This window comes from Papio anubis, chromosome 16 (assembly GCF_008728515.1).
Source record: "Papio anubis isolate 15944 chromosome 16, Panubis1.0, whole genome shotgun sequence".
Lineage (NCBI taxonomy): Eukaryota > Metazoa > Chordata > Mammalia > Primates > Cercopithecidae > Papio > Papio anubis.
In genome coordinates this window covers 43,620,611-43,634,801 of record NC_044991.1, presented here as the reverse complement: position 1 = coordinate 43,634,801, position 14,191 = coordinate 43,620,611, and the positions used below count along the sequence as shown (strand labels likewise).

Here is a 14,191-nt window from a genome sequence, read left to right as displayed (position 1 = left end):
ACTGAGAAAACAGATGCCTCCATGGAAACCACAGGTGTAGACATTAGCAATGGGACACTATGGATGTTAGTGTTGATTTCAACCACCCACCCAAGTCATTAATTTATAGGAGTTTATGCCCTTCACAAAGGAAATGTTTTTGCTAATAAATCTCTTATGATTTCATCTATTTGTCTTTTCCTCTTTGTATTTTGTCTCATACAAACAATAGTTAACATAGTGACACAAACACCACTAAAATACTTTAGTATTTTTCTCAGGACTTCATTTTACCTGGAAAGAAATTGCCCTATAACCCATGCCATTTGAAAATTAAAAATGCAACCATTTCTGCAGCTTGAACGTCATATGCTATGTAATGAAAACGTGCCTAGCCTCCTACTCCCTTGTATTTGCCAACAGAACTTTAGCAAGTGCTGTCTGGGCTGCACTCACACTTTTTTAGTGCCAGGGAGATGATTGGATATAAATTGCATAGCTTATATTTCCTAATCTACTAAAAAGAAAGAGAAAAAAAGAGAAAAAAAGGAAGGAAGGAGGGAGGAAGGGAGGGAGGGAGGGAGGGAAGGAAGGAAGGAAGGAAGGAAGGAAGGAAGGAAGGAAGGAAGGAAGGAAGGAAGGAAGGAAGGATCTCTAAGTGTGTATCACCAGAAGCATTAGATCTGAGACTGAATATTTAATTGTAGGAAATATCAATACAAAGGTTAATCTACTATGATCTACTGATTCCTTTGAACTTCAAATAATGCTTTCATTTTAGTAGCATAAGAATGTTTTATTTACTCTTATATAGGCATACATAAACAGATTTTAAATATTATTTGTGATGAGGCGTAAACATGAATCTTCTAATAGAAAGTGGTACCTTGGGGTACATTTTATTAGGGAAAGATTCCACTTATGTGAGCTAGCAAAGTGATCAAATTCATGGAAACAGAAGGTAGAATGGTAATTACCAGGGGCTAGGAGGAGGGAGAAAAGAAGAGTTGTTTAATGTGTACATATTTTCAGATCTGTGGGATGAAATGTTCTGGAGATTTGTTTACAAAAATGTGAGTATACTTAACACTTCTGAACTACACACTTCCAAATGCTTAAGATGGTAAATTTTATGTTGTGTTTTTAAATCACAATTTTAAAAAAGAAAAGAAATATTCATAAGAAACTTGAATATTCTTCTAGTTTTGGAAATTATCCTTATTGTTTAGCCTCTTAATTGTATATCCTACAAAAATCTAGATTTAGAATACAAAATTATTATGTGTATTTTATTATATAACTCATTTGAGATGTTAAAAAAATGATTTAGAAACACTATAAAATTATAGGCAGCTTGTATTCACTTTTTCAAAGTTAGAACAGTGTTGATGTTTATCTGAATATTAAATCATGTTTCATAAAAATGTTAATCTTCAATAATTTACATTTATTAGAATAATAGGGTAAAACGTTATTTACGATCATCAGAAGTTGGAGTGTTCTAACCAATTATTATTATTTATTGTTATTATTATTGATCTCAATTTGTCACCCTGGTTGGAGTGCAGTGGCACAATCTGCTCACTGCAACCTCTGCCTCCTGGGCGCAAGTGATCTGCTCACCTCAGCCTCCTGAGTAACTGGGACTACAGGTGCATGCCACCACGCCCAAATAATTCTTGTATTTTTTGTAGAGATGAGGTTTCACCATGTTTCCCAGGCTGGTGTTGAACTCCTGGGCTCAAGTAATCTACTCAACTCGGCCTCCCAAAGTGCTGGGATTACGAGTGTGAGCCACCATGCCTGGCCATATCCAATTATTTTAATTAATAGAAATAATCAGAGTATAGCAAAATACACCAAAACTGGTTATGTTATCTTTATAATGTATGTTTTATAAATAACTAACAAATAACTAATCTGGTTGGTGATAAATCTGTCTGCCTTTACTTATTCCTCCCCATTTTAGCATTGTGATTTTTTAGCATTCTATACTAGACCCTATGTACAGTTGAAGTTTTCTTTTGTTTGTTTCCCTGTCAGGCTTTTAATTAAAGAATAATACGATCTTATATTATTGTAGATCTTATGTCACTTATATAACTAAAGAATACATTCAACCAAACTTTAACTGAACTTGACTTGTTTCGTACTGGTGGAAATAAGCACAATGTGAATAACACCTGAGGCTGTCACCTGGGGAGAGTGCTCATGAGCCCGGCCCTCCTTGGGCTTCCTTACTGCCCTCCCAGCCCCACCCTTGACCTGTGTCATCATTAATGTGAACTCCCATTACACCTCACCTAATCTCTCAAATGGCACCTATCAGATCTTCTGTTTTATTATTGAGTATTCAGTTTCTTCTTCCTTTTTTTTTTTTATCTTTTTAACTGACATGTTTATAGCCATTTAAGACACACAGCACATGTTCACATGTAACTTCCCTCAAATCCATGTGCTTCTTTCACTACCTTGTCTCTTTTCTTCTTCCCATAGCAAAACTGATCTGTATCAATTAGTGACTGACATCCTTAATCTAGCAGACAGGTTTTAGTCTAGTTTTCTATTGTCCAGATGATGTTGCATAATCAAAAATGTCAAACTTCAGGGGCAAACAATCCTGAAGTTAAATAAAGCTCTACCTAGTTCTTGTACCTGTGAGTTCGCTCCACCCTTGGGCTCTGCCCCACTGTCTGTATTTCTTCTGGGACTCAATGGCTAGCCAGGCGTGCCCTTCTCATGGGAAGACTAGAGAAGCACAAGAGGATAAGTGGAAATGCTCAGATCCTACATGCCATCAATTTTTCCTTTTTCTTTTGGCTAAAACAAGTCACTTGAACAAAGAAAATATACTCCACTGATTTTTGTGGGTGAAACTGCAAAGTCACACAGTAAAGAATGTGGATGTATGAAGAGGGGAAGAATTAGGGCCAAGAACATAACCTACCATAGTAATCTTACCTACCTCTGGAGTAGCAATGAGCACTATAGGCCTTTGCGTTCTCCCACCCCTCTGGTCCCCTTTTAGTTTCCTTTGCTGGTCCAGCTTCCTCAAGACCTGATACCACCATCTCCTCATCTTTGTTTTTTTTTGTTGTTGTTGTTTTTTAATATGGCCTCTCTATTTAGTGTCATCCATGATTCTGAAACTCATTGCCATCCAAATAAAGCTGAATCAGAAATGCTTAAATTGTTCCCTTAGTTTCAAAACCATATATTTAATTACCTATTTTATATTTCTTCCAAGATGTTTCAAAGACACCTCAGACTCAACTTAAGCCTAAATTTAAATTTAAAACATTTATAATTATTCCCTCTTGTACCACCAGACTTCTTCAGTGCTGTCTAGCTCAGTGAATCCTACCACATCCATTGAGTAATAGAAGCCAAAAAAAATAAGAGTCATCCTAAACACATCTTTTCTCATTAAGCCCTATTGATTTTATTGCCTAAATAGCTCTGGAATGTATCTGCTTCTTTCTGTCACTGTGGTTTCTCCCTAGTCTAATCCACCATCCTCTCTCATCTGCAGCATTGTATTATCTTCTGAACCTCATCTCCTTTTGCCTCCATCTGATCTGTTCTCTGCATTGGAGCCAGAAAGATCTTATTGAAAAGCACGTCTAATAATGTCTCCATCTTTTTAAAATACTTCAAAGGCTTCCCATTGAATGGATAGAGGTAAAATGCCTGACAGACCTATATACATTTTTGTTCCTATCTCATCCTATGCCATGCTTAAGCGTATTAGTTTGCAGTTCCTTAAAAAGCATATCATGAGACACAGATTTTGTAGGGCATTTATTTGGAATGTGAGGCCAGGAAGCAGGAGTGAGGGAATAAGGAGAATGAGGAAAAAACAAAATAACACAAGCAAAAGCCATTGTAAGAATGTATTATTGAGTTTGCCTCTCTAGGGAATGGTGGTCTGATTTTATAGGCCATCTGGAAAGTTTGCAGAATAGGACCCATAATTATATGCCTGAAGAATAGGCAGCTAGTTGTATATATCCACTGGCTCCCCATTGAGGGTTGCACTCACTTGTGTTTAGCTCCCCTGCATTTCAGAGCCAGACATGTGCATATGCTCCTTGTTTTTGCCTAGTTAACTCCTATTTATTTTTCTGATCCTACCTCATTCCTGTGACAGAAAACCCCTGCCTCTAAATGAAGCAGGTTCTTCCAGTTTTTGCAAGACCACATGCCTCTACTATATGCCATATATATCTTCTTTGCAGTGCTGATTACTGTGATAAGTTTGCATTTTTTAATGATTGTTTCATTAATATCTTTCTGCCCTTTGGACTGCAAGCTTGAGAAGACCAAGGTTCATGTCTGCTTTTGATTTTCATTGCCTTACCAGCACCCAACCTAGGACCTGGTACATAAAATATGTTCAATATATTTTCAACAAATATATAAGTGTAGGCGTGTGTGTATTATGTGTGTGCATGCATGTATATTTATAAAGGAAACTTTGAATTTTTAGGGCTTAAATAGATTACTATCAATACCTAAAAAGATAATCATTTTTAATTCAAATTTCATATTCTATTTTTACTTATTGCTTTCTTCTAGTGCTTACATAGCTGAATTATACCAGAAGCATCTGTTTAAAAAAAGTCATATGGAGAAAAAAACCAACAAAACACAACTCTTGCTTTACATTATCTTGATTTATCTGACAGCTTATAGTATTGGTGGCACTTTTCTTAAGAAAGTTGCTTTAATAAAACAGAGATTTTGAGTTAAAATGGGTAATCTCAGACCATAAAAGACAATCCTTTACAATCCTGCCTTATTCAGTAGAAGTCACATTTGTTAGTGTTGAGCAATTTGAGGACTTAGGTACTTAAAAATATATATGTATCCCCTAAAACATCATGTCCAAATTTTTGTTTCACAAACTGGGAACTGTGACTTGATAACAGGAAATATGTGGCAAAAATAGATGAGTGTTCAGTCTCTGGGGTTTTATGCTGATATAAAATAATAACAACCAAAATGGGAATGGAGAGGCAGATGGAAATCAACATAAATTATTTTTAATGAAGTAAAATACTTCCATAAAAGTAAGCTACCAATTGGAAGTTACAACTATTTAATAACATTTTTTTAATATTTCTAGTTACCATGTTATATGCCAGATGATCCAGCATTAATTCAACAAATAATATGGTACCCTTGGCAAATAGAATGGTCATCATGGAGATTGACATAGTCTCCACCTTCACCTAGATGGTTATTATTGGTTTATTTAAAAATGCAGTTATTTCTCTGAAAACATCTATACAGATCTATAATGTCCCGAACTTTTTCTAATTTCTTGGAAGAGAAGCCAAAGTCGCGTGTGTCTAATTCAATCTCAGACCTCAGCTTCCAAGAGATGTTATTAACTGTGGTGAAAGGATTATTAAAATAGTAAATGTATTATGAGATAGTTGTATCTGTGTCAATTAGTGGTTGCTGTCGATTCCTAGTTACTTGTATTCAGTTTCTCTCATTTAGGGAGTGTGGAGAGTAGGATATTAAATGTCTGGTGGGCATAGAGTCTCCTTTCATCTGGAAGTTGTCTTAGTTATGCACAGGACTATAAACTGAAAATGGTATGTAACCCTTTAATTGAAGACTCTGGGGTCCTAAAGTAGTTTCCTCAAGAACACTCTGGCCCATAGAATAAACATTATGAAAAATATTTTTGAAATCAGATAATATCTGTCACTCCAGAATCTATAAACTCTTGCATGTGGGACATTTTTAGGTAAAATTTTTTTTTTTTTTTTTGAATACCAAGGGGATAGTGAATTTCCATGAACTTAAGGATCACAATTTTTATTAAGCTGAATACCCAACTTGAACAAATTTTCTATTTTTTGTTGTTATTGTTGTTGTTGTTTATTCATAGATGTACCATGAAGGTATTTTTAAGGTCTCATGACCCTAAGAATGGCTTACGATAAGCAAAAACAATGTCAGCTTTGTCCTGAGGGGATCTTGATTCACTTATCAGCTGAAAACAGCTGAGCAATCAAAGAACAAGTTCTGCCTTGGTGGAAGTGACAACTCTAGTTCAGAATCTTCCAATCTGAATCTAAGATCATCCTTAGGAATTAGGGTGGGTGGAGAAACCAGAGTGATGTGTGCTGGAGCCAATACTCCATCAGAGTGGGAGAGTCCACTCTTTCCTGTTGCTTTCCCCACTCAGTCCTTGGGCTATTTTAGATGAGGTCACCTTAGCCATGTTCTCACCACTCCAGCTTTGGGCCATCTCTGATGAGTTCACCTCAGCCATGTTCTCATGATTCCTCCTCTGGGCCATTTCAGATGAGGTTATCATGGTGGGCACATTTCTTGACTCATGTACTTCAGAATGCCACATATGCTTTTAAAATCAGAGACAAGTGCGTAACAACTTCTTATATATATGTTTTTAGGTTAGATGTGAAATGACCTGAATATTGCAGCCCTCATGAGCATTGGTTACATGAATTTTTGATTACAAAGTTTAGTAAATTCAGTGACTTTATAGCCTTATCTACCAAGAAAAAATAACTTAGTTTTTGAAAGGATTAATTAGCTTGCGTTGGAGAGGGTCAAAATTTAGGATAAGGTGTGTTAAATCAACATTATTGCTGAAATAAGTCTGAAAAATTCAAAACTGTTAATGGTGAGAACTGAAGTGTTTATTATATTACACTGGGTACTTTTCTATGTCTATTTTCCTTTGGAGGAAAACGTAATTCTAAGAATCTAGGAGGCCTGTGGATGTATGTAATTAAGAGGAAATAAATATTCTATCAATAGGAAGAACCTCAAAAAAACCCAAGTTGTCCATATTCTGAACATAACGTTTGTTATATTTGTTATACCCAATTTAGTTGCTTTTGTTTATCTGAGATTTCTGTAGCTTTCAAAACTGATCTCTTAAGATTTACTAGTAACGTCAGTTATTAAAGGGGGCTAAATTTCATTAATTCATTCTGTTTTCTAGATACTTTCCCTTATCCTTGCCTCTCTCATGCAGTCCTTCATTGTTTCTCTCCCATTTATTTCACAAGAAAATAAAAAATCTTACTGAGACTTTTAGGCTTTACATGATTTGGCATCTCTAGTGACCAGAAACATCTCCTGTCTCGCCATCACTTACTAACTCCATGGCTTCCATCAGTTCCTAAATTATGTCAAGCTTTTTTTTCATATCTGGATTTTGCTTTCTGTTCCCTCTTTCTAGGTTACTTTTTATGTATGTGACTCCTTCTTCTAGTCTGAGCTTAATCATATCCCCTCCTCAGAATAGTATTGCCTGACCACCTTTCTAAATTCAACATTTCATGTTATTTTTCTCACAGCATCTGTTTATTGTCTTCATTGAATTTGACATAGTTTATGGTTTGTAAAAATGTGTTGGCTTTTCTCCTTAGGTTGTGAGTTTCATGACAGTAGGAACCTTATGTATCCTGGTTATTAATTATATCCCTGGTACTAATAGTTAGTTTGACATATGAGAGGTTATCACAAAATTATAATGGATGAATTTCAATTATAAATTGGAAGCTTGTCAAGCCCCTTCATGGTTAGTGACTGACCTGTTTTCCTCAGTCTTGATGTAATGAGGCTTTAAACCACATGCTCCTAGCTTTATGAAAACACTTCTAACAAGTACAATGAGAACAAAAAAAGATATTGTTTCATTCTGAATCTTGACAATGTTATACTCTTTTATAAGTGATATGGTTTGGCTTGTGTCCCCACCCAGATTTCACCTTGAATTCTAGTAATCCCCATGTGTCAAGGGTGGGACCAGGTGGAGATAATGTTTCCCCCATACTGTTCTTATGATAGTGAGTGAGTTCTTATGAGATCCGATGGTCTTATAAGGGACTTCTCCCTTGACTCTTTTCTCATTCTTCTCTCTCTTGCCACCATGTGAAGAATTGCATGTTTGCTTCCTTTTCCACCATGATTGTAAGTTTCCTGAGACCTCCCCAGCCATGCAGAAGTCAATTAAACTTCTTTCCATTATAAATTACCCAGTCTCAGATATTTCTTCATAGCCACATGAAAATGGACTAATATAATAAGTTTATTACAAAAGATGACATTTTTGAATTAAATATCTGAAAGAAAATAAATGTATCTTGTAGAGTTTTGTTTCCTTCATTTGTTATCCTAACATAATAGAAATAAAGAAGTAATACAAAGTTTTAGGAAAACTTAGCAAATGAATAATACAGTTATGATTTTAAAAGGAAATCACTTTCAGTAACAGTAAATTAAAATCTTAATTATTATATTTCAGTTCTCTATAGCAAATTGAAAAACAAAACAAGCACTGTGAGACCAATTAGAAATTCAGTCATAATACTCTCAAATATACTAAGGAATTTAGAAGAGTAAATTTCATTTAGTTTCAAAAGATTAAAAAGTACAACTTTGGACAATAATGTTATTTTTCTTAGGTAGGCATTAAAGAAAATAGATCCAATATGTCTCTTTTTAAAAGACTGTATCGAGGCCCTGGCTCCGGACCCTACAGCCATCTAGATGTTGATGCCTAAGAAGAACCAGATTGCCATTTATGACTCCTTTTTAAGGAGGGAGTCATGGTGGTCAAGAAGGATATCCACATGCCTAAGCACCTGGAGCTGGCAGACAAGAATGTGTCCAACCTTCATGTCATGACGGCCATGAAGTCTCTCAAGTCCCGAGGCTACGTGAAGGAACAGTTTGCCTGGAGACATTTCTACTGGTACCTTACCAATGAGGGTATCCAGTATCTCCGTGATTACCTTCATCTCCCCCCGGAGATTGTGCCTGCCACTATACACAGCAGCTGTGCAGAGACTGGCAGCCCTCGACCTAAAGGTCTGAAGGGTGAAAGACCTGCAAGACTCACAAGAGGGGAAGCCGACAGAGATACCTACAGATGGAGTGCTGCACCTCCTGATGCCAACAAGAAAGCCAAGCTGGAGCTGGGTCAGCAACTGAGTTCCAGTTTAGAGGCAGATTTGGTCATGGACATGGTTGGCCACCTCAGTAAAATTGGAGAGGATTATTTTGCATTGCATGAACTTACAGCCAAAAAGCTTTAAAAAAAAGAAAAAAGAAAGAAAAAAGACTGCATCTAAACTTCACTGATTTCAGATTTATTAAAAAAAAACACAGGTAATTTCCATTTTCTAGTGTCTCCTTTGCTGTGTATTTCTTTTGTTTAAGCAGAAGATCACGTGTGCCACTAGATTTATATAATATTAAGTGTTACTCACTTCAATATTTGTAGTATCATTATCCATTTTAGGATAATTTCAACATTTGTTTATTCTGGAAAGCAGAAGTAATCTGCATTCAGATTCAACAGCAATTCCATGCCCAGAATGCTTCCCTGAGCTTCATGGCTTATTAAAGCATGCAGTCCTGTATTTCCACAGCCATACTAAGTAGCTGGATTCAGGCCTGTGAATTTGGTAATGCTCAGTACATTTCAAAACGTGGACTGGGACTGAATATTTAGGTAAGATTGACTTAAAGATAATTAGTTCATATATTATAACAGATGCTTTAAAGGAGTTTGTGACTGAGCAAGTCCACTGGGGGACCCGTGCACTGTACAGCATTTTAATAGCTTCCCATGGAGCTGGTTTTTATCCAACTAGGCTTTAGGGCACTGCCATCTCCTTGTGTGGAGAAGATTTGAGTCTCACTGTGGATCCTATCATTGGAATTACTCTAGGAATATCATAGAAAATACTGAGGATCTCTTTAGGATTTCGGTATCAGAGATACTTGTTCGCATTCTTAGATAAGTACTATTAAGGTAGTTTTTACTAGGTAAACACTGCAAATCTTGAAATTGATCATTTTTTTCTCTCTTTAGATTGGGTTCTGTAACTCTAGGAACCAAATCTGGAGGCCCAGTTATAATTGCAGTATTTCATGGCATGTATCTGTGTATGAATCCACCTATGCTCTCCATCTTACTCTCCTTTTATCTCCTTTTTCAAGTTCATATTCAATTCATTGTATCTTGCTTAATTATATGCTTTCTGTCAGGCTGACTTGAGTGCCTTTTTGAAATGAGGTAGACTATTAATTCATTAATTACTGTATAGATTGCTTTTCTGGTTCATTGTAATTTTCAAGTCATTAGCACAACAGGAGAATTTATAAGGTATTTTTGATATGCCATCAGACATATCAAAAGTAGACATTGGGAAGGTCTTACACTCTTAATATGCTTATGTATCTTATATTTGAGTCAATTTTCTTAAATAATTTCTACTACATAGGAAGCTGCTGAGAAATTTTAAAGAGTATTTGATAGCATAACTAATCTAGTACAAAAATTAATTAATAATCTTGAAAAAGGCATCATTAATGTTTAGTTAGATATTCCATGCCATCATTTGCATAACAATATCACATTATGCTTTATCTTCATATTCAAAGAGTTTTCAACATACAAAGAGATTGTATTACGAAGGTGTATTTATAAGTTAGTCATTTAGAATGCAGAGTTCATTTTCATGAACAATCAAGTTTCTAAATGACATCTAGGTTAGCCCATAAAACCTGTTTTGCCCATAGTATAGAATAAATCACTTTAATTTACAGTGACAAATTACAGAAAATATTATTTTACATCTTAAAATAGGAAAAAAAAAAAGCCCAAAAATTACCTTGTTTTAATTTTGAAGCCTAAGACAAAAATGGTACAATTAGGAAATCAGGATGTAGATACACAGGTTCATGTAGATGCTGGAGAGAAATTCTGGGTATCTTGAAAGGGAGGAGGATTTATTGTACTGTGTGATTTCACTCCACTATATATTAATTTTCCCTTCTTTTTGTAAATATTAATGGTAGGTGCTTTTCTGATTATCAAGGGGGATTAAGTTCCCTTTCAACTTAAAAATTAAATGAGTAACAGAGGAGAGGAGCAGCAAAAGACAGAGTAAGTTAATTGATATTCCTGAGCTAAACAGATAGGAGCTGGAGCATAGGCATCTGAGTAAAGGAAGTGCTTACTTGGGCATCGGGCATTGGAGAGATTTTCTGAGGTGGCTCTAAATGAGCCATAAACTGCTGAAATCATGAGGGGTAGGGAGGGTTCCTGTGTTGTACAGAACTCCCAAGGGGAAAATAACAACTGCAGATGAAGAGATATGGGTCACATAGGTCCCCATGTTTCCTGTCGAGCTGGGGGCAGGGTGGAGTGAGGGCAGGGAGGGATCCTGCGTAGATGGCAAGTTGTTTATTTCCAGGTGGTGGCAAGCTGGGTATCTGCAATCTTGGAAGTGAACAAGATTGTTTATACTTATAAAACTTTCACTTACTCTGGGGATATCTGATACTATAAGCATGCAGAAATGATGCAGAATTTTATTTTAAGTATAAAGTTCTGAGCCTGGGGCCAGGTGCATAGCAAGTATTAATTAATGTTAGTTCTTGTTATTTTCTGGCATTTAATACAATTGTCAGTGGAAGTTATTAATACTCACTGTTTATTATTACTAAACATAGTCCTCTAAATCATGAGTTAAGTAGATCTAAAACAAATTACAGAGTACTCTTTCTCCATCGCTCTGCCCCAGCTCCGTTTAGGACCTTGTTCCCTAAACATGCACCATCCACCAGGCCTTTTGGTTCTTTTTATCCTTCTAGTTTCCCTTGCTTCACATTATTCTGAGTTATCTTCTATCCCTCCCAGAAAGTGAACAGATGCCCTTTAATTACTCTGCCTCCATTCAACGTTTTGAACCTTTCCTCTTCTTCCTTTTACCAGCCAACAACTACAAACTTAGGTCTCCACTTATTATTGTCACACTTTTACTAGCAATTTACAACGTCAGTCATTCAAAATCGAGCTCTGTTTCATCAACGTTACTGAAACTGCTATTATGGTAGTGACCAAAGCTCTCCTTTGTGCAGAATTTAATAGTCTTTTCTCTGTTCTTATTCTCTTTGATTTTTTTTTGCAGTATTGAGGCTGTTAGCCACCTTCTTCTGGAACTCCTCCTCATTGTTTCTCTGAGACCTCCTCATCTCACAGTTCAGTCTATTGAAATCTTGCCTTTTCAAGTTCCATCTTAGATGCCTCCTCCTCATTGGGACCCTTCCTGATTCTCCCAGCTGTCCTCAATACCATTTTGTCTTTGCCTCTATTAGAAAGTCTGTTTTCATCTTTGACATACAGATATTTGGGTATTGTTAAGATTTCTTCCCTGGATCCTGAGAATGAGATTCTTGGGAATAGGAAATTGCCTTACACTTACTTACTGAGTAAATTCCCAATCAACAGTTGCTGAGGATTGGCTTTCTTTCTCCATGCAACCTCCTGAAACATTTCCATTGCTGTACATTATTAACATTTGAGTCATGATATCTATATGTGAGTTTAAAGAGTTGACAAATTGCTCATTTAATTGCCAGCATCATACCCCGACTACTGACTGTGCTCCATTTTTGGTGAACACAGAATTTTGTACATTTATTTCAGTGAGTTTACTGACCCTTCCTTCAAAGTAACTCTCACCTAAACTTGTTCTTTATTCCCAAGATCCTTATTATGAAATAGCTCTTTCAGCTCATTGGTATGCGAGAGCAAGTCTAATAGTGCTGAATCCTGACACTGGTTCTGAATTCCTGCTCTCGCTGGTTCCTCTCCTGGGGTGCTTTTTCTCTGACTGCTTTTTTAAGGCCACCAATCTGAAATGCAGTTTCCATTTGATAGAGCCGTAGATGAGCTTACTCTGAAAACACACCACTTGCCTTTTGGTCTAAGGTGCCCATTTATAGTCCCTGCACACAAACCTAGGAGCTCCTTACTTTGCAATCTGCAGGCACTCAGGCTATTGCATATTGGAAAGAAATGTTGTCAACAATGAAAACAAGGCAGTAAATACTTAGGCATTTTCTCCACTAGTAAATTGCTGCAATCTGAATCATCACCATGTCTTTTCCCATTCCATACTAGGTAGATTTATGTGACATCCCTGAATATAGCTTCTGCTGGTGGCTGCTACCTGAGGTCTGTTCTCCCACCACCCTCTCTGCTCAGGGCCTCAGCTGGTTCGTTCACATGGCCTCCTGCTGGTGAGGCTGATTACCTCCTTTCCTGGGACCCTTATTAGCTCTGCAAGGTATCCACAGCCTTCCCCAAGAGAGATTGACAGTCACTTTTATTCCTGACAGGGTCTGTCATGCTTTTAGCACAACCCTCCACTTAGTCCATCATGTAGCATATTAGGGATTCCCTCCTCTTGGACTTATCTCCTCTCAAGTGTCTGTACAAGCTTAGAAGACTTACTCGGGAGTGGGGTCATGGTGTGTCTTCACTGAGTGACAGATTCTTCTTTCTCAGCTCCTTTGCGATAGATAAGAGCTAGTATTACTGACTCAATTTATAAGATGGCAAAAAACTAAGTAAATAAAACCATGCCAAATCAAAAACAAAAACAAAACCACCTACCCTGATGTCTTTTTTTCATGGGATCTTTTGATCATAGGATTGGATATTCTATCACTTACTCACTGAGCATTTATTTCTCAGGTGTCTACTTAGGGTAAACTCTGCAAAAGTTCCTGGTAATGCATCACCTATGTCAGTATGGAAGTTAGCCTATTAAATGACAGACAGACAGGCCAGGTGCAGTGGCTCATGCCTGTAATCCTGGCACTTCGGGAGACCGAGGTAGGTGGATTGCTTGAGGCCAGAAGTTCAAGACTAGCCTGGGCAACATGACGAAACCCTGTCTCTACCAAAAATGCAAAAATTAGCCAGATGTGACTGTGGGCACCTGTAGTCCCTGCTACTGGGGAGGCTGAGGCACAAAAACCACTTGATCCCAGGAGGTAGAGGTTGCAGTGAGCTGAGATTGCGCCACTGCACTCCAGCATGGGAGACAGAGTGAGACTCCGTCTCAAAAAACAAACAAACAAACAAAGAAAAAACATAAATTACAGACAGGTAAACTAAGCACAGAACAATGTCAGAGTGCAGTTACCATCGAGAGCAGGAAAATAACAGAGAACAGAGAAAGGGGGAAATGAGCTTCACAGGATGGGGTTAGGACCAGAGAAAGTGATCCGGTAAGTGGATGTTAATGAATGAATGAAAGTGCAGGGAAGAGGATGTATAGGAGATCTTTGTGATATTTATGCAACTCTTCTGTAGTTTCAAAACTCCTTGTAAATAAGAAGTTACCACTTCACC

The 14,191-nt window shown here is 37.0% G+C and overlaps 1 protein-coding gene and 1 pseudogene across 3 annotated transcripts in view; both read left to right on the top strand.

Moving 5' to 3' along the window:
- The window catches only part of MACROD2 (mono-ADP ribosylhydrolase 2), a 2,100,238-nt gene that overhangs the window by 786,974 nt on the left and 1,299,073 nt on the right, over positions 1-14,191 (top strand). The window lies entirely within an intron of this gene.
- On the top strand, positions 1,752-13,707 carry LOC110740606 (annotated as a pseudogene).